Source organism: Schistocerca americana, chromosome 5, assembly GCF_021461395.2.
Source record: "Schistocerca americana isolate TAMUIC-IGC-003095 chromosome 5, iqSchAmer2.1, whole genome shotgun sequence".
Classification (NCBI taxonomy): domain Eukaryota; kingdom Metazoa; phylum Arthropoda; class Insecta; order Orthoptera; family Acrididae; genus Schistocerca; species Schistocerca americana.
The window spans coordinates 568634095-568659626 of record NC_060123.1 but is presented as its reverse complement, the minus strand read 5'-3'; the positions used below and the strand labels follow the sequence as shown (position 1 = coordinate 568659626).

The window sequence follows — 25532 nt, the reverse complement described above, 5'->3', positions numbered from 1 at the left end:
TACACTGAAGCGCCAAAGAAACTGGTATAGGCATGCGTATTCAAATACAGAGATATGTAAACAGGCAGAATACGGCGCTGCGGTCGGCAACGCCTGTATAAGACAACAAGTGTCTGGCGCAGTTGTTAGATCGGTTACTGCTGCTACAATGGCAGGTTATTAAGATTCAAATGAGTTTGAAAGTGGTCTTTTAGTCGGCGCACGAGCGATGGGACACAGCATCTCCGAGGTAGCGATGAAGTGGGCATTTTCCCGGGTACCGTGAATATTAGGAGTCCGGTGAAACAAAATAGTCTGCGATATCGCTGCAGTCGGAAAAGATCCTGCAAGAACCGGACCAACGACGACAGAAGAGAATCGTTCAACGTCACAGAAGTGCAACCCATTCAACGAAACATATCGATATGGGCTTTTGGAGCCGAGGGACCACTCGTGTATCCTTGATAACTGCATGACACAAAGCTTTTCGCCTTGCCTGGGCTCGCCAACACCGAAATTGGATTGTTGATGACTGGAAACCTGTTGCATGTGTCTCGATTTAAATTGTATCGAGCGGATGGACGTGTACGGGTATGGAGACAACCTCATGAATCCATGGACCCTTCATGTCAGCAAGGGACTGTTCAAGGTGATAAAGGCTCTGTAATGGTGTGGGGCGTGCGCAGTTGGAGTGATATGAAACTTCTGATACGTTTAGATACGACTCTGACAGGTGACACATATGTAAGCATCCTGTCTGATCACCTGCATCCATTCATATCCATTGTGCGTTCCGACGGACTTGGGCAATTCCAGTAGGACAATGCGACACGCCACACGTTCAGAATTGCTACAGAGTGGCTCCAGGAACACTCTTCTGAGTTTAAACACTACCGCCAGCCACTAAACTGCCCATACATGAACATTATTGAACGTATCTGGGCTGCCTTGCAACGTGCTGTTCATAAGAGATCTCCACACCCTTGTAGTCTGTCGGATTTATGAACAGCCCTGCAGGATTCATGGTGTCATTTCCCTCCAGCACTACTTCAGACATTAGTCGAGTCCATGCCACGTCATGCTGCGGCACTTCTGCGCGCCTACGGGGACCCTACACGATTTTAGCCAGCTTTACCAGTTTCTTTGGCTCTTCAATGTACATTGTGATAAAGAAGTATTTTTTCCCATTTTTGGAAAATTCGCTTTTGGATAACATGGGCGCGCATGATTAGCCGAGCGGTCTTGGCGCTGCAGTCATGGACTGTGCGGCTGGTCCCGGCGGAGGTTCGAGTCCTCCCTCGGGCATGGGTGTGTGTGTTTGTCCTTAGGATGATTTAGGTTAAGTAGCGTGTAAGCTTAGGGACTGATGACCTTAGCTGTTAAGTCCCATAAGATTTCACACACATTTGAACATTTTTTTGATAACATGGAGAAATACAGCATCCGTTCAGTGAAAAAAACTGACTTTTGATGTTTCGTTATTGGACATAATGTGAAATCCCAGAATACTTTTTATCTCATCAAACAGCCTGTCTGTGAATACCGCTAGCGGAACTACCGATACCGGCTCAGAGGCTGGGGCTCTTGTCTTTGCTTCCGGTCGCGAAAGTACAGAAATAATGTGGAAGATCCCCCACGGTCTTTAGAACAGCAGGAGATAAGCAGCAGTAGACTTACATGAGTCGCATTCTGGAGACGTTCTCAGATGCTTCCAGTAGCGTAGCGTCTATGAAGGTTAGGGACGTGGGCTTGGTTTCCAACCACTTACACTGTTTCATTGTGTCCCAAAGATGCGTACAAAGTCGATAGTGAGTGGACTCCCCCGTTGGTTCTCCTCTTAAAAGAGTACACAAAGGTTTTAACGTAGTTAGATCCCATTCCGCGATGACTTACCGTAAAATTAGGCCGGTAGCAGAAACAGACTCTGTACACACCGCACAATCCGACAGTCTGCCGCACGTTGGGCTGAACATACAGCGGGGGCGAAAGCTGCAGCCGGTTCGCAGGATACACGATCGCCAGCGACGATTCGCCGCGCCGCCAGCGCCCCCGCGGCGGTTGCGCAGCGGAAGTTGCGGTCTGCGGTCCGGTTCATTCACATCGCGACTCTTCTGTGGCCGCCGCGTCGCCGATGCACATGACAAGCCGAATCCTCGGCTTACATTTCCAAATGCGGTCTCCGCCGGCCACGGCCGCGGGCTGAGGGCGAAGCTGATTGTATTCCCCGTCGTTTCATTCTCTTAACAAGAGTCAGTGCGCCCAGAATACCGTCCGTACATCGTTTAAAATTCGCTTCATAGCTGAAAGAGATTTTAACGAGCTGTCAATCGGTTACTAAAAACTGAAGAAATTATATAAAAAGTTTTGTAAATAATTCGAGTCGAACAGTGTTCGAAGGTGGTGATTTATGACGGAGGGCGCTAAACAGCAAGGTCATCAGCGCCCTGCCAGTAATGTTAGACTGAAGGTGATTGTCACAACCTATGGAGGAAAAATCAAGAAACAGATCTCACCACAGACAATGTAAAGCCGCCTCAAGAAGGTAAGGCTCAGAAAAGCCTGCAATAAAACCCCAGCGTGACACAGCGGGATTACTAAAAAAAATTATGGACAAAATACCTGTAAAGATTGTAAGTAGGCTGTTTATGTTTTCTTATTGGCAACGTTACGTAGCGCTCTGTATGAAAATCACTGGCTGTGCTGTGTGCAGTTTGTGGCCAGTTTGCATTGTTGTCTGCCATTGTAGTGTGGGGCAGTGGCAGCTGGATGTTAACAGCGCGTAGCGTTGCGCAGTTGGAGGTGAGCCGCCAGCAGTGGTGGATGTGGGGAGAGAGATGGCGGAGTTTTGAAATTTGTAAGACTGGATGTCATGAACTGCTATGTATATTATGATCTTTCAACACTATTAAGGTAAATACTTTGTTTGTTCTCTATTAAAATCTTTCATTTGCTAACTATGCCTATCAGTAGTTAGTGCCTTCTGTAGTTTGAATCTTTTATTTAGCAGGCAGTAGTGGCGCTCGCTGTATTGCAGTAGTTCGAGTAACGAAGATTTTTGTGAGGTAAGTGATTTGTGAAAGGTATAGGTTAATGTTAGTGAGGGCCATTTTGTTGTGGGGATTTTTGAAAGTCAGATTGCGTTGCGCTAAAAATATTGTGTATCAGTTTAAGGACAGTCAAGTATAATTGTTGAAAGGGGACGTTCCATATGGCGACCCTGCCAGGATTATGGAACGTCCCCTTTCAGCAATTATACTTGACTGTCCTTAAACTAACACACAATATTTTTAGCGCAACGCAATCTGACTTTCAAAAATCCCCACAACAAAATGGCCCTCACTAACATTAACCTATACCTTTCACAAATCACTTACCTCACAAAAATCTTCGTTACTCGAACTACTGCAATACAGCGAGCGCCACTACTGCCAGCTAAATAAAAGATTCAAACTACAGAAGGCACTAACTACTGATAGGCATAGTTAGCAAATGAAAGATTTTAATAGAGAACAAACAATGTATTTACCTTAATAGTGTTGAAAAATCATAATATACATAGCAGTTCATGACATCCAGTCTTACAAATTTCAAAACTCCGCCATCTCTCTCCCCACATCCACCATTGCTGGCGGCTCACCTCCAACTGCGCAACGCTACGCGCTGTTAACATCCAGCTGCCACTGCCCCACACTACAATGGCAGACAACAACGCAAACTGGCCACAAACTGCACACAGCATAGCCAGTGATTTTCATACAGAGCGCTACGTAACGTTGCCAATAAGAAAACATAAACAGCCTACTTACAAGATGCTGTTAAGAAGTGACAATAACCGAGGCTGGATGACGACTTAGAAATAATACGTGAACCAGCCTCTGCCGGCCGGTGTGGCCGTGCGGTTCTAGGCGCTTCAGTCTGGAACCGCGTGACCGCTACGGTCGCAGGTTCGAATCCTGCCTCGGGCATGGATGTGTGTGATGTCCTTAGGTTAGTTAGGTTTAAGTAGTTCTAAGTTCTAGGGGACTGATGACCACAGATGTTAAGGCCCATAGTGCTCAGAGCCATTTGAACCATTCTGACCCAGCCACTCTGTGACAAATTAAGACCTCACACCCAGAATTTTGGGAAGAATTCTGGACACCACACAAAATCCTAAGGCACGAACAACACTCGCCTCGTTATCAGTTAAAATAGAGGCCAAATCCTGTGTGAGGCCCAGTTCAACCCTCAAGTAGTGTTGGAAGGGCAGAAAATTTTAATGACTTGGAAGAAATCACAATGGAAGCTCTACGAGGTTCAATCTTGCGTCCACTCCTATTCCTTATACAGCGTTTCACAAAGAGTATACGCATTACAAGACATTATGTTCCCAAAACTATCGGCAGCTGCGCCACGGCTCGATTATTGGAGGAAGCAATACACTGTCTAGTTTATATTCATTGCCGCTAGATGTCGCTTGTCTTCTGTTTGGTTATAGTCATATGTTGCAAAATGGCTACCAATTTTAAAGTATTGTTCCTGGGATCAGTACCAGGAGGGTATTGGTAAGAAAGAACACAAACACACGCATTGCTAAGGCTACACGGTTCTGCAATTGAAACAGGCTATAATGTTAGATCGCTTGAGTTCCTGATCTATCAGTCGTGTGGAATGCAGCGCTGTCAATATTTCAATGTAAGAAACATACTTCCAGCGCATGTCATACATCCTTCTTGGAGGTTTCTCTACGATCAACTATGGTAACAAACTGTAAAAGGAAGAAACTACTTCCTTAAAACACTGGCCCTGTGTGATACATGCACAATATAGCTTTCCAGAGATGATAGCGTCCACTGTTCACATTCGATCACGGTTCAGAAATTATATTATGCCCACATCAGTCCTATATAAAATGATCGTTAGTAACGGAGGATACCTCTTACAAGGAAACAGATAAACGCATTGCAGCAGCGTCCGACGTGTGATATTACATGTCATGCCACCACTAACTCCAAACAGCACATCTGTCAAGCAGATGTGTACAAGGGGATTGCCGTGACACACAAACACCTATCGCTTACTTAGAACCATCGTTTTGTGTTGTCGAGTTTGCGAAGTGTAATTCCACCCTAGTGGGAAAGTAATGAAATACACTGTTGGAATTTGGGATACTTTCGCCAAAACACATCGTAGTTTACACAGTCTCACCTTACTAACATGCTGTGCAGACGCAGGCGCAAAAGAATTCTGAGAAAGCGAAGGAGCGGTTTATGAAGTGAGGAACAGAGGATAAGTAAGGTCAGTACCTTATAAAACACCACACTCTCAGTACAAAATAAACGTGTAAGGTCTTCACTTATGTTGTTCCAAAACCCATAGCATTTCTCGTTTCATCAGATATAAAAATGGCTCTGAGCACTATGGGACTTAACATCTATGGTCATCAGTCCCCTAGAACTTAGAACTACTTAAACCTAGCTAACCTAAGAACATCACACAACACCCAGTCATCACGAGGCAGAGAAAATCCCTGACCCCGCCGGGAATCGAACCCGGGAACCCGGGGGCGGGAAGCGAAAACGCTACCGCACGACCACGAGCTGCGGACTCATCAGATATAGATGGCCCTTAAAAATTGCATCCTTTCGTCGAAAAAGTCTGTAGTTCGTGGAACGACACAGTAGATAATGAAGTTTTGCGTTCTAACCATATCGCAAAACACTCTCCCCTTTGCGTCCTATTATTTGCTAAAATCTCATTCCGATATCTCAAACCGTTTATGAAACTGATGTGTGTACATCGACCTAGCGGTTATCGATACCGTCTGGCGTAAAGTTTGCCTATACAGCGCGCGCCTGAGGCGAGGCACGTGAAGAGAGTGAACACGAAGCAGCTAGGAGTGAGTCGCGCATGCCCTGTGTTTGGAAGCACGCTGGGCGGTAGTATAAGCTGGCAACGCGTAGAACTGAGACTGTTTGGTACTGACGTTGGTGATTCTGACGTTCATTGGTTGACTGGACTCTGAGTGGGCAGCCTTGATTCTGCTCACGACGGCAGTGGAACCATGGATAGTTTTTTTTTTCAGGGGGGGGGGGGATGAGCAAAATTTCAGCCCCAGAACTGTGGTAACAACGTGATTTAATGTATTGCAGCCTCTTTTTGCCTCATTCGAAATTCTCGTCAGCTACTTCAATCTGTGCTTTGGGTATTCCCAACTGTCACTCCTGAACGATTTCCTTACAAGGAAACGTCCCCATCACACCCCCCTCAGATTTAGTTATAAGTTGGCACAGTGGATAGGCCTTGAGAAACTGAACACAGATCAATTGAGAAAACAGGAAGAAGTTGTGTGGAACTGTGAAAAAATAAGCAAAATATACAAACTGAGTAGTCCATGTGCCATATAGGCAATATCAAGGAGAACGTGAGCTCAGGAGCGCCGTGGTCCCGTGGTAGCGTGAGTAGCTGCAGAAGGAGAGGTTCTTGGTTCAAGTCTTCCCACGAGTGAAAATTTTACTTTCTTTATTTTTGCATAGTTATTATCTGTCCGTTCGTTCATTGACGTCCCTGTTCACTGTAATAAGTTTAGTGTCTGTGTTTTGCGACCGCATCGCAAAACCGTGCGATTAGTAGACGAAAGGACGTGCCTCTCCAATCGGAACCGAAAACATTTGATCGCAAGGTCATAGGTCAACCGATTCCTCCAAGGGAAAACACATCTGATATATTTTATACGACACTGCTGACGGCATGTGCGTCACATGACAGGAATATGTTGTCGATCCACCTAACTTGTACACTTTGCGAATGGGTAAAAAGATTCTTCTACATTGCCCGATTTAGGTTTTCTTGTGGATGTGATAATTACTCCCAAAAAAGTGATGAAAACATAAGAGTTTGTCACATAAACTGAAAATAAAAAATTAAAGTTTTCACTCGATGGAAAATTTGAACCAAGGACTTTTCGTTCCGCAGCTGCTCACGTTACCATGAGACCACGGCGCTCCTGCGGTCCAAGTGTCCTTGATGTTGCCTATCTTCCCATGAACTACTCAGTTTGTATATTTTGCTTATTTTTTCACAGTTACACACAACTTCTTCCTGTTTTCTCAATTGATCTGTGTTCAGTTTTTCAAGGCCTATCCACTGTGCCAACTTATAACTAAATCTGAGGGGGGTGCGATGGGGAGGTTCCCTTGTTAGTAGTGAAATGCCCGTGTTTTGATGGTTCATCAAGTGTGGTGTTTTTTTTTTATTTTTTATTTTTATTTACCGGACCAATTGGTTGCTTGAAGTTCCAGGCCATAGTTTAAATTGTCATTATTGTTTGGCCTGTATTCCCTGAAGCACGTATGAACTGTTTTTGGGGTTTGTTGAATTAACACCATCTGTTTGCGTGTTTTAGAAGCTTGTCTTGTTACTTTGAATTCTCTCCCGTGTGTACAACGACGTGCCTGAGGAGACTGGCGAGCTGGGCCTGTTGATTGATGGAGAGTAAAAGGGCGCGTTCCAAGAGCGGCAGTTCACGTGTAATGAAAGGAAAGCTGTGTAATCCTGCTTTGAGTATACGCCTTCAATTATAATCATTATTGAATGATGGATTTGTAGTTGCGTGAGTGGTGGCTTAATTACAAAACCACGAGTTTGTTTAAAGATCCTGTGTCGAACTATTGCAGAAGTTAACTCTTAAGTCATTTACTTGTCAGCTTGAATTTGTTTTAGAGATTTCTATACTTAATTACAGTAATGTTTTTATAAGAAACTTTGTCTTAAAATTTTATGCTCTGTTATTTTTTCTAATTGTAGTACCAGGCTTATTGGATTCTGATTGCTTTAGTAGTGGTTGCAGTTGCTTAAATATTACTTCTTGGTGAAATATATTTTACTCTTTTAGTATTTTAATAACTTGCCTAAAAGTTTAATGCTAAATGAGCTGATGTTTGTCTACCCTCGCTTAAGATCAAGTCTGGAAGCGCAATGATTCTGTATATATATATATATATATATATATATATATATATATATATATATATATATATATATATATATATATATATATATATATATATATATATACAGGGTGTTACAAAAAGGTACGGCCAAACTTTCAGGAAACATTCCTCACACACAAAGAAAGAAAATATGTTACGTGGACATGTGTCCGGAAACGGTTACTTTCCATGTTAGAGCTCATTTTATTACTTCTCTTCAAATCACATTAATCATGGAATGGAAACACACAGCAACAGAACGTACCAGCGTGACTTCAAACACTTTGTTACATGAAATGTCCAAAATGTCCTCCGTTAGCGAGGATACATGCATCCACCCTCCGTCGCATGGAATCCCTGATGCAGCCCTGGAGAATGGCGTATTGTATCACAGCCGTCCACAATACGAGCACGAAGAGTCTCTACATTTGGACCGGGGTTGCGTAGACAAGAGCTTTCAAATGCCCCCATAAATGAAAGTCAAGAGTGTTGAGATCAGGAGAGCGTGGAGGCCGCGGAATTGGTCCGCCTCTACCAATCCGTCGGTCACCGAATCTGTTGTTGAGAAGCGTACGAACACTTGGACTGAAATGTGCAGGAGCTCCATCGTGCATGAACCACATGTTGTGTCGTACTTGTAAAGGCACATGTTCTAGCAGCACAGGTAGAGTATCCCGTATGAAATCATGATAACGTGCTCCACTGAGAGTAGGTGTACATACTGACGAAACTAAAATGAGCTCTAACATGGAAATTAAGCGTTTCCGGACACGTGTCCACATAACATCTTTTCTTTATTTGTGTGTGAGGAACGTTTCCTGAAAGTTTGGCCGTACCGCCGGCCGCGGTGGCCGTGCGGTTATGGCGCTGCAGTCCGGAACCGCGGGACTGCTACGGTCGCAGGTTCGAATCCTGCCTCGGGCATGGATGTGTGTGATGTCCTTAGGTTGGTTAGGTTTAAGTAGTTCTAAGTTCTAGGGGACTAATGGCCTCAGATGCTAAGTCCCATAATGGTCAGAGCCATTTGAACCGGACCGAGACTCGAACTCGCGACCTTTGCTTTTCGCGGGAAAGTGCTCTACCATCTGAGCTACCCAAGCACGACTCACGCCTCGTCCTCACAGCTTCACTTCTGCTAGTATCTCGTCTCCTACCATCCAAACTTTACAGAAGCTATCCTGCGAACTTTGCAGAACTAGTACTCCTGAAAGAAAGGATATTGCGGAGACATGGCTTAGCCACAGGCTAGGGGATGTTTCCAGGATGAGATTTTCACTCTGCAGCAGAGTGTGCGCCGTTATGAAACTTCCTAGCAGATAGAAACTGTGTGCCGGACCGAGACTCGAACTCGGGACCTTTGCCTTTCGCAGGCAAGTGTTCTACCATCTGAGCTACTCAAGCACGACTCACACCTCGTCCTCACCGCTTCATTTCTGCCAGTACCTCGTCTCCTACCTCCGAAGGTCCCGAGTTCGAATCTCGGTTCGGCAGACAGTTTTAATGTGCCAGGAAGTTTCATAACAGCGCACAATCGACTGCAAAGTGAAAGTCTCATTCTGAGTCCACAACCTTCTTCGCGATTTTCTCCGCTGTTCATCGACAGAGTTAATGCAGCTATCTTACGGGCGCCCATTTTCGTAAGGAAACAGTGTGGTTTGCGAGCCAAATAAAGCCTACAACGGCCGCTGGGAAACGCTGTAGTCGCAAATACCGTTAACCAGCTCGTCCCGTGAGGCGACGGCGCTGTCTCTCGTGAGGTCAAAAGTCCCGTCCGCGTCCACGTCAACGTTAGTTGCCTCGTCCCGTGTGAGATCGGCTGGACGCACGGATGAGTCTAGGGCACGTTCTGACCGAGCAGTGTCAGAGGAAAATGAGTGCACGTCTCGTGTTCCACAGCGGGCCAGCGCAGCGGCTATCGTGGGAATCCGTAGGCGTCGGCCCATCGCGAGCGTGGGCCAGACTGGCCCGGCCGCTATAATTGGCGCTGGCCAGACTGAGAAGAGGGACGCCTTTCACGAGGCGGCTAGGGGCTGACGCCCCTGCGCTGTCCGGCGGGCTTTTTGCTGCAGCCTACTGAAGGGCTGCACACCCAGCAAGCAGCTCAACTGGCAGCGGCGCAAGCGATGCACTCGGCATCAATCCCCACAGACTCTCTACAGCCACAACTGCACTCCGCAAGTCATCGAAGTGTATGTAGTGGAAAACCGTATGAGTCGATCAATCGTGCTTGCTAACAAGGCACCGTTGTGGCAGATGATGAAGATTTCTCATGTTTACCTGGGACGAAATTGAGCCTTGATACATCTGCTGAAGGATCTTGCCGGCACGCGATAACGTGCAATCAATCTGTCCGATCCTTTGCTGTTCCACCTCGCAGACAACATTTACCTTTCAGCAAGACACTGTGTAACCTCCCATTAGAAAAATTTATAAATGATTGTGCTGATAAACCCCTTACGTTATTTGATTTTCAAACAGCTGAGCAGAACAGAACGTACTCAGACATTTCGCTCTTTACTTATTCTGATCAACACGAAACTAACACACAATATTTTTAGCGCAACCCAATCCGACTTTCAATAATCTCTACAAAAGAATGGCCCTGACTAACAATAACCTATACCTTTCATGAATCACTTACCTCACAAAAACCTTCGTTACTCGAACTACTGCAATACAGCGAGCGCTAATACTGCCAGCTAAATAAAAGATTCTAACTACTGAAAGCACTAACTACTGATAGGCATACTTAGAAAATGAAAGATTAATAGTGTTCAAAAGTCATAATATATATATATATATATATATATATATATATATATATCAGTTCATGACATCCAGTCTTACAAATTTACTGTCTCTGATGGACACACGTCCAGAACATCCGCTCTCAAAACTCTGCCATCTCTCTCCCCACATCCACCACCGCTGGCGGCTCACGTCCAACTGCGCAACGCTACGCGCTGTTCACATACAGCTGCCCAACACTACAATAGCGAATATTGCAACAATGCCAACCAGCCACAGACTGCACACAGCACAGTCAAGTGATTTTCATACAGAGTGCTACGTGCCGTTGGCAACATAAAAACCTAAACAGCCTACTTACAACTGCACCACTCGTCGTTCCTGAACTGTGCCAGAATGATTTGAGGAATACTCCACAGACGTAAGGGTGCTTCTGAGTCATCCATCAGGTCACCTGCCGTCAATCACACTGGACACATCTGGGACGTCGTCACCTATAATACCAAGCGAGGTAGTGCACTGACAAGCCACAAGGCACTGGATTCGCATTCAGGAAGAAGGAACTTCACATTGCTGTCCAGTTAACGAGATTTACATTTTGTGACGTTTCCATAAGTCGCTTAGGACAAATTCTGGGATGATTTTTCATTTGGAAAAGGGCAACAACCACTTTCTCTTCCATTCGTGCAGTACTCCAATTTTTGATTCATTTCTAACGAACTCGTCGTTGACAGGGCGGTACGCCCTAATCTTGCTCTACTTCTTCGTCCGGAATGTGCGCACCTTCGGGCCAGCTGTGACCAGCCTCTGGAAAAAAAAAATGGTTCAAATGGTTCTGAGCACAATAAGATTTAACATCTGTGGTCATCAGTCCCCTAGAACTACAGTACTAAAACCTAACTAACCTAAGGACATCACATCCATGCCCGAAGCAGTATTCGAACCTGTGACCGAAGCGGTCGCGCGGTTCCAGACTGTAGCGCCTAGAACCGCTCGGCCACTTCGGCCGGCTCCACCAGCATGAACAGTCCGTTGCTGACATGCACGGTTTATGCATTCATGAGGCTGTCTCCATGCTCATACACGTCCATCCGCTCGATACAATTCCAAATGAGACTCGTCCGACCAGGCAACATGTTTCCAGTCATCAGCAGTCCAATGTCGGTGTTGACGTGCCCAGGCGAGACGTAAAGCTTGGTGTCGTGCAGTCATCAAGAGTACACAAGTGGGCCTTCGGCTCCGAAAGCCGTATTGATGATGTTCCATTGTATGGTTCGCATGATGACACTTGTTGATGACCCAGCACTGAATTCTGGAGCAATTTGCGATATGGCTGCATTTTTGTTAAGCTGAACGATTCTCTTCGTCCTTGCAGTATCTTTTTCCGGCCGCAGCGATGTCAGAGATTTGATGTTGAACCGGATTCCTTTACTTTTACGAACATTTGTGAAACGGTCGTACGGGAAATCCCCACTTCATCGCTACCTCGGAGATGCTGTGTCCCATCGCTCGTGCGCCGACTATAACACCATGTTGAAACTCATTTAATTGTTGACAAACTGCCATTGTAGCAGGAGTAACCTACCTAACAACTGCGCCAGGCACTTGTTTTATAGAGGCGTCGACCGCAGTGCCGTATTCTGCCTGTTTACAAATCTCTGTATTTGAATATATGCACGTCTGTACCAGTGTTTGGCGCTTCAGTGTATGTTACTTGTCAGCGACACAACACGCGAAGGTTACTTTTGTGCTTAAGTTCTTCGAATGGATACCGTACCGAGAGCAAGTCGCAAAGAGCGCAGGTACCTCTATTCGGTTTCTAGGTAACGACAAGATGCTTTTACTATGACGTTGTGAGAGTTAACGCATCGTCACTCACGATGAGTGAGTTATGGTGCCGCGACTGGCAGGGGTGGTTGTCAAGGAAGTTCAACCTTCAGCGTTTGGGTCTGGTCGGACCCGGCAGGCGAGGAGCGGCAACCGTGTGGAGCAGCCTGCAGCCGCGGCGGCCAGGTGGAAGTTCGCCATGTAGGCAGAGTCCGGGGTCTGTTTACGGTATTAGTGGCGGGCCGTGAATGCGGGGATTAAGTACTCGAGCCGCCCACACGGCTACCTGCGAGCCCCGCCTAACAACACGCTCGGCAGCGCGCCGACTCCCATTACAGACGAGCGCCGCCCCAACAAAGCGAGCGCCCTGCCGCGTCGAGGCACCGGAGCGAGATGCTGCGCGGGACCCCCCAACAACGATACGACAGCGACGTCCTCACACTGGGCGCGAAAGCGAACGTGGATAAGTTCTGTGACGTCACAGCGTGGAATTTCAAGTCGCGGAACATCCCCTACCTTGAAAGACAGGATCAGGTGGGTCAGATTTTTTGTTAATGGAGAGGAACACAATTTTCATTTCATTTGTTGCGTATTTAAAGACTTATTGCTTCATATTATAAAAACAGATAGTGCATTTTACAGCTTTGCATGTAATAACTTACCCGTTCCATGTTACAAGCATTTTCAGCAATTACAAAACGTGATAACAATGAGTTACAAAGAAAACTTAGTTTATAAATAAAAAACGGAAGATGAAAATGCACTCTAAGACAAAAAAAAGTACCACGGAGGGATTATCCGAAAGGGGAGGAAATCGGTGGATGTAATGCACATGTAAAAAAACTAAACTAAACTCCTCCCGAACAGGCCATGAAGGCCCAACGGTACCGACCGGCCGCCGTGTCATCCTCAGCCCACTGGCGTCACCAGATGCGGATACGGAGGAGCATGTAGTCAGCACACCTCTCCCGGCAGTATGTCAGTTTCCGAGACCGGAGCCGCTTCTTCTCAATCAAGTAGCTCCTCAGTTTGCCTCACAAGGGCTGAGTGCACCCCGCTTGCCAACAGCGCTCGGCAGACCAGATGGTCACCCAGTAATATACATGTACAGACAAACAAATGATTACATTTTCAGAACAACAGGATGATTTATACAAGAGAAAGAACTTCACGAATTGAGGATGTCAATAACGCAGTAGTCGATCTCCGGCACTTATGCAAACAGTTATTCGGTTTGACGTCGACTGACAGAGCTGTTGGAGATCCTCCTGAGGGATATGGTGCCAATTTCTGTCCACCTGGCGCGTCAGATCGTCAAAATACCGAACTGGTTGGAGGGCCCTGCCCATAACGCTCCGAACGTTCTCAGTAACTATAAAATATAATCTATTTCTACTGGAAATTTGGAACTTACAAGACATACGAAAGATCAGAGGTGAGTTGTAGTTTCCCACCACCGAAGTCCAGCCAGCCCAGGCGAGGGGAGGGGTGGGGGGTGGCATATGGGTACTTCGGAAATACGTAGAGCCATACGCCACCGCTGGTTCTTCTTGTTACTAAGCCATGTCCCAGTAACAACTGTACATGTCTTGCGTGACTTAAAATAACCTGTCATGTCTTGCTTGCTAGGTGACTTCCTCAAGGAAGTTGTAATCATAGCCCGCCTTGTTGCTTGGATGAGTTTCGCCATCTTCCTGCGAAGTGTCTGTCATTCTGAGCTTTTTTGTTATGCATATTTTGTCATTCTTTTGTGTACTGAACGTGCAGGACCTTGGAAATCTTGCTTTCTTTCTATACTGTTTCACCTCTAATAGCATTGCATAAGTCCTCGTATGTGTGTCCTAGTCGTCTTGTCGGTGTCAGAAATGTGCAATGTATTACCATGTGCTCTGGGGAGGTTCTCTGTTCACAGCCAATAAGTAGACGGAGAGAAACGTGGTCAGTGATCTGCGAGATCGCTTTCTAAGCCATGCGCACAACTTACGAGAAGCCATAATGGATTACGTCTTCTGCAGGTGATGCCCTTATTTGGCAATTTGTACATTGTAATTTTCGAGCCGGCCGGAGTGGCCGAGCGGTTCTAGGCGCTACATTCTGCGACAGCTACGGTCGCAGGTTCTAATCTGCCTCGGGCATGGATGTGTGTGACGTCCTTAGGTTAGTTAGGTTTAAGAAGTTCTAGGGGACTAATGACCTCAGATGTTGAGTCCCATCGTGCTCAGAGCCATTTGAACCATTTTTTTTTTTTTTTTTTTTTTTTTTTTTTTTTTGTAATTTTCGACCTAGGAATATTTGCTGTTTAAAAGCAGGGGGCACATTGAGGATATTTCAAAACACGACCTTTTTGTTACGTTTTGGTATAATGACGGGAAACGACATTTGGGCATTACAGGAATTTTGTATTGTCATTTGCAAGCTACGAAAAAAAAATGGCTCTGAGCACTATGGGACTCAACTGCTGTGGTCATAAGTAGCCTAGAACTTAGAACTACTTAAACCTAACTAACCTAAGGACAGCACACAACACCCAGCCATCACGAGGCAGAGAAAATCCCTGACCCCGCCGGGAATCGAACCCGGGAACCCGGGCGTGGGAAGCGAGAACGCTACCGCACGACCACGAGATGCGGGCTGCAAGCTACGAAAGTACGCCGCTTTACGGCACCGACACACTGAAGATTTACCATAAACGCGTCGCTCTTGATGCGATGTGTCCTAATTAAATGCCAGGTAAGTTAAAACCTTCAAGACACCGTAAGATCAAAGACGTAGACACAGATGTTTCCAAGTGATTAGCCTTCATATATATAGTGGCAGAGGACTTTAATTTAGTAATACGTATAATTAAGAGCGCAACTGAGGAGGTATTGAGCAGATAAAATATTTGTGGGATAACTTGACTAAAATAAGGAATCGGTTGATAAGACACATTCTGAGACATCAAGGGATCACCAGTTTAGTATAGGAGGGAAGCGGGAGGGTGGGGGGGGGGGGGGGGGGAGGCAAATTAAAATTGTGGGAGGAGACCAAGAGATGAATACAGTAAGCAGGTTCAAAAGATGTAGGTTGCAGTAATTATTTGGGAATGAAGTGGCTTGCATAGGGCAGATTAGCATGGAGAACTACATCAAATCTGTCTTCGGACTGAAAACAACAACATAATCGTTAGAGATGACGCATTACTTTAGTACTGCCCACCATATAGAGCGTTTACGTATACTGAGAACACTTGCAGACCTATTACCCGATGAATTATTACTCTGCTTCTGATGTACATCTGACGTACAATTTAGCACCCTGCACTTCACAGAGATCCTCCGAAGGGCAATACACAACTGCTCAAGACCTTATATTTTGGTGCACGATTTTCCGTGAGATGCGTAACTAAACCCATCCGCAATAACATCGGAAACATCTAAATTTTGTTTGCATTTATATATTGCCATTTCTTGTCGGACTTGTGAAATGTTATAACTCTAAACGTGTCTCAACGAGCACAGCTATTCTGGAGAAGGAACAAAATTTTCATTTGTAAAAGAAGTAAGAAGGGCAACGGCCTTGCCGCAGTGGATACACCGATTCCCGTGAGATCAACGAAGTTAAGCGCTGTCGGGCGTGGTTGGCACTTGGATGGGTGACCACCCGGGCCGCGATGCGCTGTTGCCATTTTTCGGGGTGCACTCAGCCACGTGATGCCAATTGAGAACCTACTCGACCGAATAGTAGCGGCTTCGGTCAAGAATACCATCATAATGACCGGGAGAGTGGTGTGCTGACCCCACGCCCCTCATATCCGCATCCTCAGCTGAGGATGACACGGCGGTCGGACGGTCCCAGTAGGCCACTCGTGGCCTGAAGACGGAGTGTTTAAAAAAAGAAGTAGGAAGAACGTTTATGTACAGGTGATTAATAACATTACATAATGTTGGTCATTGTTTTACAAGCCGTTCGATATTGTTTGTGCCGTTGATAGAGATTACCCTATATATTTACGTGTTAAAAGATATTCCAGGCGAAAATCAGAAGAGCCTAGAATTACATAGAAGATATAACCTTGTAGGCGAAGTTCACAGGTGTCTCACAATGTTCACTGCAGGCGCAGAAGTAAAATTCTATGTACCGACTTGACAGAAAATCCTAGGAAGTTCTGGTCTTACGTTAAATCAGTAAATGGCTCGAAACAGCATATCCAGATACTACGGGATGATGATGGCATTGAAACAGAGAATGACACGCGTAAAGCTGAAATACTAAACACCTTTTTCCAAAGCTGTTTCACAGAGGAAGACCGCACTGCAGTTCCTTCTCTAAATCCTCGCACAAACGAAAAAATGGCTGACATCGAAATAAGTGTCCAAGGAATAGAAAAGCAACTGGAATCACTCAATAGAGGAAAGTCCACTGGACCTGACGGGATACCAATTCGATTCTACACAGAGTACGCGAAAGAACTTGCCCCCCTTCTAACAGCCGTGTACCGCAAGTCTCTAGAGGAACGGAGGGTTCCAAATGATTGGAAAAGAGCACAGATAGTCCCAGTCATCAAGAAGGGTCGTCGAGCAGATGCGCAAAACTATAGACCTATATCTCTGACGTCGATCTGTTGTAGAATTTTAGAAAATGTTTTTTGCTCGCGTATCATGTCATTTCTGGAAACCCAGAATCTACTATGTAGGAATCAACATGGATTCCGGAAACAGCGATCGTGTGACACCCAACTCGTTTTATTTGTTCATGAGACCCAGAAAATATTAGATACAGGCTCCCAGGTAGATGCTATTTTTCTTGACTTCCGGAAGGCGTTCGATACAGTTCCGCACTGTCGCCTGATGAACAAAGTAAGAGCCTACGGAATATCAGACCAGCTGTGTAGCTGGATTGAAGAGTTTTTAGCAAACAGAACACAGCATGTTGTTCTAAATGGAGAGACGTCTACAGACGTTAAAGTAACCTCTGGCGTGCCACAGGGGAGTGTTATGGGACCATTGCTTTTCACAATATATATAAATGACCTAGTAGATAGTGTCGGAAGTTCCATGCGCCTTTTCGCGGATGATGCTGTAGTATACAGAGAAGTTGCATCATTAGAAAATTATAGCGAAATGCAGGAAGATCTGCAGCGGATAGGCACTTGGTGCAGGGAGTGGCAACTGACCCTTAACATAGACAAATGTAATGTATTGCGAATACATAGAAAGAAGGATCCTTTATTGTATGATTATATGATAGTGGAACAAACACTGGTAGCAGTTACTTCTGTAAAATATCTGGGAGTATGCGTGCGGAACGATTTGAAGTGGAATGATCATATAAAATTAATTGTTGGTAAGGCGGGTACCAGGTTGAGATTCATTGGGAGAGTGCTTAGAAAATGTAGTCCATCAACGAAGGAGGTGGCTTACAAAACACTTGTTCGACCTATACTTGAGTATTGCTCATCAGTGTGGGATCCGTACCAGATCGGTCTGACGGAGGAGATAGAGAAGATCCAAAGAAGAGCGGCGCGTTTCGTCACAGGGTTATTTGGTAACCGTGATAGCGTTACGGAGATGTTTAATAAACTCAAGTGGCAGACTCTGCAAGAGAGGCGCTCTGCATCGCGGTGTAGCTTGCTCGCCAGGTTTCGAGAGGGTGCGTTTCTGGATGAGGTATCGAATATATTGCTTCCCCCTACTTATACCTCCCGAGGAGATCACGAATGTAAAATTAGAGAGATTAGAGCGCGCACGGAGGCTTTCAGACAGTCGTTCTTCCCGCGAACCATACGCGACTGGAACAGGAAAGGGAGGTAATGACAGTGGCACGTAAAGTGCCCTCCGCCACACACCGTTGGGTGGCTTGCGGAGTATCAATGTAGATGTAGATGTAGAAGTAAGCACGAAAGAAGGATCATTATGAAACTGCTGAGAAAAGCGGAAAGAGACGGCTGATCCTTAAAAATCAGCAAATCCAATACAATGCGCGTCACGGGGAAGACTATTAGAGGAGAAATCACACAGTCTGTTCTGGAAGGTAAGGACGGAGTCCTCGCACACGGCACAGCGGGCGCGCCGCCCTGCGCTGGATTTCTATCTCCGGTGTTTGAACACTGGAATGAAGCAAGTTCCGAGCAAATATTGTCCGGGAGGGGCGTTACTGCGGGCGGCGAAGCTGGTTAGCGGCGCCGGGTGACGGAAATCGGGAGCTCAAGGAGCCGAGCTGGCAGACTTCGCAAAGAGTTTCGCCAGGATGCGCCTAACTCCATTACCCACCTTATAAAGCAGTGACACTGCCAACTCCGAGAGAGTTCAAACACCGGACTCTTTAAATCTTTCTCCGTACTGAATATCTGAAGTATTACGGGACACTTTAAATCTTTCTTCGTATTGAATATCTGAAGTGTTACAGGGTACTTTAAATCTTTCTTCGTATTGAATATATAAAGTATTGTGGGATAACGTAGTGGGATCCAGATACGTTTTACAATTGTTATACACTATCTGAAGCTTTCGAAATGTGGTGCTACAGAAGAATGCTGAAGATTAGATGGGTAGATCACATAACTAATGAGGAGGTAATGAAATAGAATTGGGGAGAAAAGGAGTTTGTGGGACAACTTGACTAGACGAAGGGATCGGTTGGTAAGACATGTTCTGAGGCATCAAGCGATCACCAATTTAGTATTGGAGGGCAGCGTGGAGGGTAAAAATCGTAGAGGGACACCAAGAGATGAATACACTAAGCAGATTCAGACGGATGTAGGTTGCAGTAGGTACTGGGAGTTGAAGAAGCTTGCACAGGATAGAGTAGCATGGAGAGCTGCATCAAACCAGTCTCAGGACTGAAGACCACAACAACAACAACAGTAACAATAACAACACATACACTATCTGACAACATAACACTGTTCGACTGCTTATTTATTCCAATATTCCATTAGAAAGTATACTAGGCGACGCAGATATGGATCATTTTCGTTATCATTTCGTACCTCAAACGGTAAAGGGGGAACCCTTATGGGAACAATTTCTTGTCCGTCTGTCTGTCTGTCCGTCCGTATGATATGACCATTTTCCTTAGGAACGGGTAAGTTGAAATTTATGTCACATACTAGTTCACTTGGCGGTATAAAACAGTTAAGCTTCTACGTCAGTGCGCCGGCCGTTGTGACCGAGCTTCAGTCTGGAACCGCGCAACCGCTACGGTCGCAGGTTCGAATCCTGCCTCGGGCATGGATGAGTGTGAAGTCCTTAGGTTAGTTAGGTTTAAGTAGTTCTAAGTTCTAAGGGACTGATGACCTCAGATGTTGAGTACCACAGTGCTCAGAGCCATTTGAACCATTTCTACGTCAGTGTAGTCTAAATGTACGGCCATTTATGCCACATATTTCTGTATTCGCAAACTCAAAAGTCTTGGAATTCCTGGGACGGATATCTTATCAGTATTGAAACCACGTAAACATCGCAGAAATGCTAGATTGCACGGGTGGATAAACGACATACACTGAAGCGCCAAAGAAACTGTTATAGGCATGTTATTCAGATACAGAGATATGTGAACAGCAGAATACGGCGCTTCGGTCGGCAACGCCTATGTAGCACAACAAGTGGCTGGCGCAGTTGTTAGATCACTTACTGCTGCTACGATGGCAGGTTATCAAGATTTAAGTGAGTTTGAACATAGTGTTACAGTCAGCGCACGAGCGATGGGACACAGTATCTCCGAGCTAGCGATGATGTGGGCATTTTCCCGTACGACCATTTCACAAGTGTACTGCGAATATCAGGAATCCGGTACAACATCAAATCTCCAACATCGCTGCGGCTGGAAAAAAGATCCTGCATGAACGGCACCAACGACGACTGATGAGAATCGTTCAATGTGACAGAATTGCAACCCTTCCGCAAATTGCTGGAGATTTCAGTGCTGGGCCATCAACAAGTGCCAGCGGAATATCATCGATATGGGCTTTCGGAGGAAGACCCTCACGTGTACTTTTGATGACTGCACGACACAAAGCTTTACGCCTCGCCTGGGCCAGTCAACCCCGACATTGGACTATTGATGACTGGAAACATGTTGCCTGGTCGGACGAGTCTCGTTTAAAATTGTATCGAGCGGATGGACGTGTATGAGCATGGAGACAACCACATGAATCCGTGGACCATGCACGTCAGTAGGGGACTGTTCAAGCTAGTGGAGGCTCTGTAATGGTGTGGGGCGTATGCAGTTGGAGTGATATGGGACCCCTGATACGTCTAGATACGACTTTGACGGGTGACACGTACGTAACCATCCTGTCTGATCACCTGCATCAATTCATGTCCATTGTGCATTCCGACGGACTCGTGCAATTCCAGCAGGACAATGCGGCACCCCACACGTCCAGAATTGCTACAGAGTGGCTTCAGGAACACTCTTCTAACTTTGAACACTTCCGCTGGCCACCAAACTGGCCGCACATGAACATTATAGAGCATATCTGAGATGCCTTTCAGTGTGCTGGTCAGAAGAGATCTCCACCCCCTCGTACACTTACAGATTTATGGAGAGCCCTGCAGGATACATGGTGTCAGTTCCCTCTATTCACTATTTCAGACGGTCGGGTCCACGCCGCTTCGTGTTGTGGCACTTCTGCGTGCTCGCAGGGTCCTACACGGTATTAAGCAGATGTTCAAATGGCTCTAAGCACTATGCGACTTAATATCTGAGGTCATCAGTCCCCTAGAACTTAGAACTAATTAAATCTAACTAACCTAAGGACATCACACACATCCATGCCCGAGGCAGGATTCGAACCTGCGACCGTAGCGGTCGCTCCGTTCCAGAGTGCAGCGCCTAGAACCGCACGGCCACTCCGGCCGGCTATTAAGCGTATGTACCAGTTTCTTTGGCTCTTCAGTGTATATACGTAAGTAAGTCTGTACGGAACCTTTAGAGCACATGTGCTACTCGCACTTGGCCAATTTTTTTTTTAAACAACACACTGGTCAGTCTTACACCCGAATCTCATTGTGCTTACAGTTTTTTAATGGGGCCTTGTCTATATCAACATAATAAGAGCCGTATCCACAAAGTAAGCTGGTTCGAAGAAAACGATCTGCACATACTGGACTGGACTGCTCAAAGCGTCGATGTGAAGCCCACGAACATCTTTTACGATCAGCTGCAGTCCTTATGGCGTGGCATATGATTAAACTTATAGGAGGACGTTCACCGATGGTTAGACTTTACAACTGCAGTTAAAATGAGCTTCGTGATTCTTGTTGTGTACCTGGTATCTTTGCAACGGATAGCGATGGATATCTAGAGACGTGTGTACCGCGGTAGGAGACTAAACTGTTCATTACCGGACAAAAGCTGGGTGCACTAAATGTGAATAACAGTTGGTACATTTTCCGGTGTATTATTCCCTGATCAAAGGGATTAATTATCTGGCTGAAGCCAACGTTTCGTTGCGTCTGCGGAGGAATCGAAGCAACGAAATTCTCCCCCATTCCTTTCTCCCTCTAGACGCTCTCAGCAGACAGTGCAGAAATGTTGGATTTATATAGAAATACAATATGATCATGGCTTAAAAGCCCGGAGTTACTTGTTTAATAAATGCTGTCTTTACGGCCATGAAATCTCACATTTTATGGAAATATGTGTAAAACGTGCGTGCACTTACCGCATCGTGCAGACCATAAAGGAAGAAACACTCACCTAGAACAAAGGAAAATTGATGCGTTAGAGAAATAATTTCAATACAATTGTTTAGATATTTTAAAAAGTTAATAGGCGTTGTTTTTACAATTCACAGTTATCTGAAGGTATTAACAAATATCAGATATTAATAGTCTCGTATAAAAATAGCAAAATAGTCACCTCGAAATACACACAGAGGCTTTGCTTACATACAATAGCTACTTATTTTATAACAACAGATAAAGTTGATGCTATACAACGTTAACTAGTAGGCTGACATCCACCAATTGTCTAATTGCTGTCTATCGAGATCTTTAAGGGGAATAGGCGACTTCTATGCAGGTGTATAAAAATGTGTGATACTGAGACATTAGGCACACTTGCCAGTATGCAGATATGGCGCTCACAAGGGTTACACTTTGGTCTCGTGTAAGACTATCACCAGACGCATGTCTTAATGTCTTACTTGACACATGTTACTACAGTCGGTAACTTGGAAGTACATCTAATGAATATGTAGAACAGTTAAAATACTGTCTGTAAGTTCACTGCTGTCGTTTTCCCGAAAAAAAAAACAAAGATAAAACTACAGGACACAAGATCCGACGCTGCGATGTGTGTTGGCAGATGGAAGCGGATGATAGGATTGGAGAAGGAGCAACTGAATCTGGGTGCAGGAAGCGTGAGTAACAAATGCGACGGCGTATGAAACAAGACCTTACGACTAACTTGAACCGAGCAAAAGCTGACGGAGGAAAAAACCCTCGGAAGAAACATGTGTGTCAACGAAGGACGAAATCGAACTCGTACCTGACAAGCGCCGAAATCAAAATAAAGTATGTTACGAGGTCCGTACAAAAAATTCCGAAAACTTGTCCACAAAATTTTTCTGCGCTTACCTTTTACTTATTGTGCATGGTCTCCTTCGAAATACTCTCCTCCACAATTGATACACCCCTCACAACGCGTTTCCACTTCCGGAAGCAGTCTTGGTACGATTCTTGCTGGATCGCGCGAAGCGCCATCTGTGAATTTTCTTTTATCTCGTCTATCCTTGAAAATCTTCATCCTTTCAACGGGGTTTTCAACTTTGGAAATAAAAAAAAGTCCATAAAAGCTAGGTCTGGAGAGTACGGAGAACGACGTAACACAGTTATTTCGTTCTTTCTGCAATAATCACGCACCAACAGGGATAAATGTGCAGTTGCGTTATCACCATGCAAGAGCCATGTGTGTGTGTGTGTTGGGGTTTATGGGCGCTCAACAGCGAGGTCATCAGCGCCCGCAAGAGCCATGAGTTGTCTCACCACATGTCAGCCGGCGCCGCAACACGTCCCGATAATAACATCGATTAACAGCTTGTCTCTGTGGCACGAATTCATGACCTAATCCTTAGAAGTCAAAGAAAACTATCAGCATGGCTTCGAAATTTCACCTGACCTGACGAACTTTTTTTCGTCTTGGAGAACCTTTCCCGACCCATTGTGAAGATGCAACCTTGGTGTCAACATCGTAATCGTAGATCCATGTCTCATTACCAGTTATGATTCTTTTAAGGGTCATCTCGTTCTCATTTGCGCGATTCAAAATCTCTTCATAGATTTCGAGGCGAAGGTATTTGTGGTCTTTACTCATGAGCCGTGGGACGAACTCGGCGGCAACACTGAGTCAGAATTTCACGACATGATCCAACTGAAATGTTACATTCTTCTGCAACCTCTCGGACAGTCAGTCTTCGACTGCGACGCACAATTTCGTTGACGTTTCTGACACGAGCGTCGTCGGTAGACGTCGTAGGGCGTCCTGAACGAGGGTCATCTTTAACTTTCGTCAGGCCATTATTAAACCGTGTAAACTATTGGAAACACAGAGAGTGTCTTTGTAAAGGTTTTCTTGAGTTTCACCAAAGTTGAATGCAGAGGCATTGCTGCTCTAACACTTCCATCTCGAAATTCGCAAACTGTGCAACACAACTTTCTACTCAAAACAGCACTGAACAATAATATACAGACATATAACAATGAAACTTCCGGCAGTTACACATTAAACACAGGTGTGTGCATGTGTTCAAAAAGTCTCTCCTCAGTGCCGTATGATTGTTAGCCGCACTTGCCGTATGATTGTTCGCCTGCCTGGGTTACTTCCCTTCAAGTGGACTCTCCCAACATTCCACTGTTTCGTTTATCTCAGCCAGCGTCAATAGTATCGTCGGTGTGTGCCGTTACGCGTTGACGCGAACGTTTAAGTTTATTTCCTTTGTTCGTTTGTTTCGTTTTTGTCACTGTTAAAAGCTAACCATTGAAGAACGTGTCTTTTTAGTCGAACAAGTGTTAAAAGCTGGCGGTAACTACACAGTTTCAGTTCGTCAAACATTTAATTCAGTTTTCTCTGAGACAACACTCCCACATTGCGATACTATGCGAGATTTGATTAACAAATTTCGAAGTACGAGTTCAGTGACAGATGCACCGAGAAGTGGTCGTCCTAGCGTTTTGTCTGAGGATAAACTACTCGATATTCCCGATAAAATGTCCATGAGTCCGAACAAGTCGGTAAGAAAAACCCCAGGAAATCCATGTTCTCGACGGAACGACCCACACAGCTGTAAGGAAAGATTTAGAACTTTTCCCATACAAAGTGACAATCGTGCAAGAAGTAAAAAATACTGATCATGGCAAGAGACTGCATTATTGTCAATGGTTCAAAAATTTCGTTCAACAAAATGGAAGGGATATTCTTAATGAAATGCTTTTCACTGATGAGGTGTGGTTTCATTTATCCGGGTACATGAATTCGCAAAATTCTCGTATGTGGAGTACTGCAAAATCCATTGTGTATTCATGAGGAACTACTTCATTCTGTGAAGATAGGAGTTTGAATTGCAATTTCTAGACGTCAGATTGTGGGTCCCACATTTTTCAACGAAACAACAAACGCACAACGATACTGCAGTGATATTCTGTAACCATTCATAGGAGAATTCGTATTAAGTGAAATACTGAACGGTTATTTTCAACAAAATGGTGCAACCGCGCATACAGCTCGTCTTTCAATGTCACTGCTTGCTGATGTCTTTGGTGATCGCATAATTTCACATGGACTGTGGCCCCCACGATCGCCTGACCTAACACCACCTGACTTTTTTTCCTGGGGTGCAGCGAAAGCAACTGTCTTTAAAAACCGTCCAAAATTCATCGATGAATTGAAAACTGCAATATCATTTTTCACTGCTTCTGTTACAGAAGAAATGTTACAGCTTGTGTTTGGAAACATAATTAGAAGAATTTAATTGCGTATTCAACAACAGGGGGGGACACTTTCAACATTTAATGTGAAAATTTG

The 25532-nt window shown here is 45.2% G+C and overlaps 1 protein-coding gene and 1 pseudogene across 1 annotated transcript in view; one reads left to right on the top strand and one right to left on the bottom strand.

Annotated features, from left to right (window-relative positions):
• LOC124616542 (neural-cadherin-like) overlaps positions 1-25532 on the bottom strand; it is a 323640-nt gene that overhangs the window by 196342 nt on the left and 101766 nt on the right. The gene's annotated exons all lie outside the window — the stretch shown is intronic.
• LOC124617389 lies at positions 16073-16190 on the top strand (annotated as a pseudogene).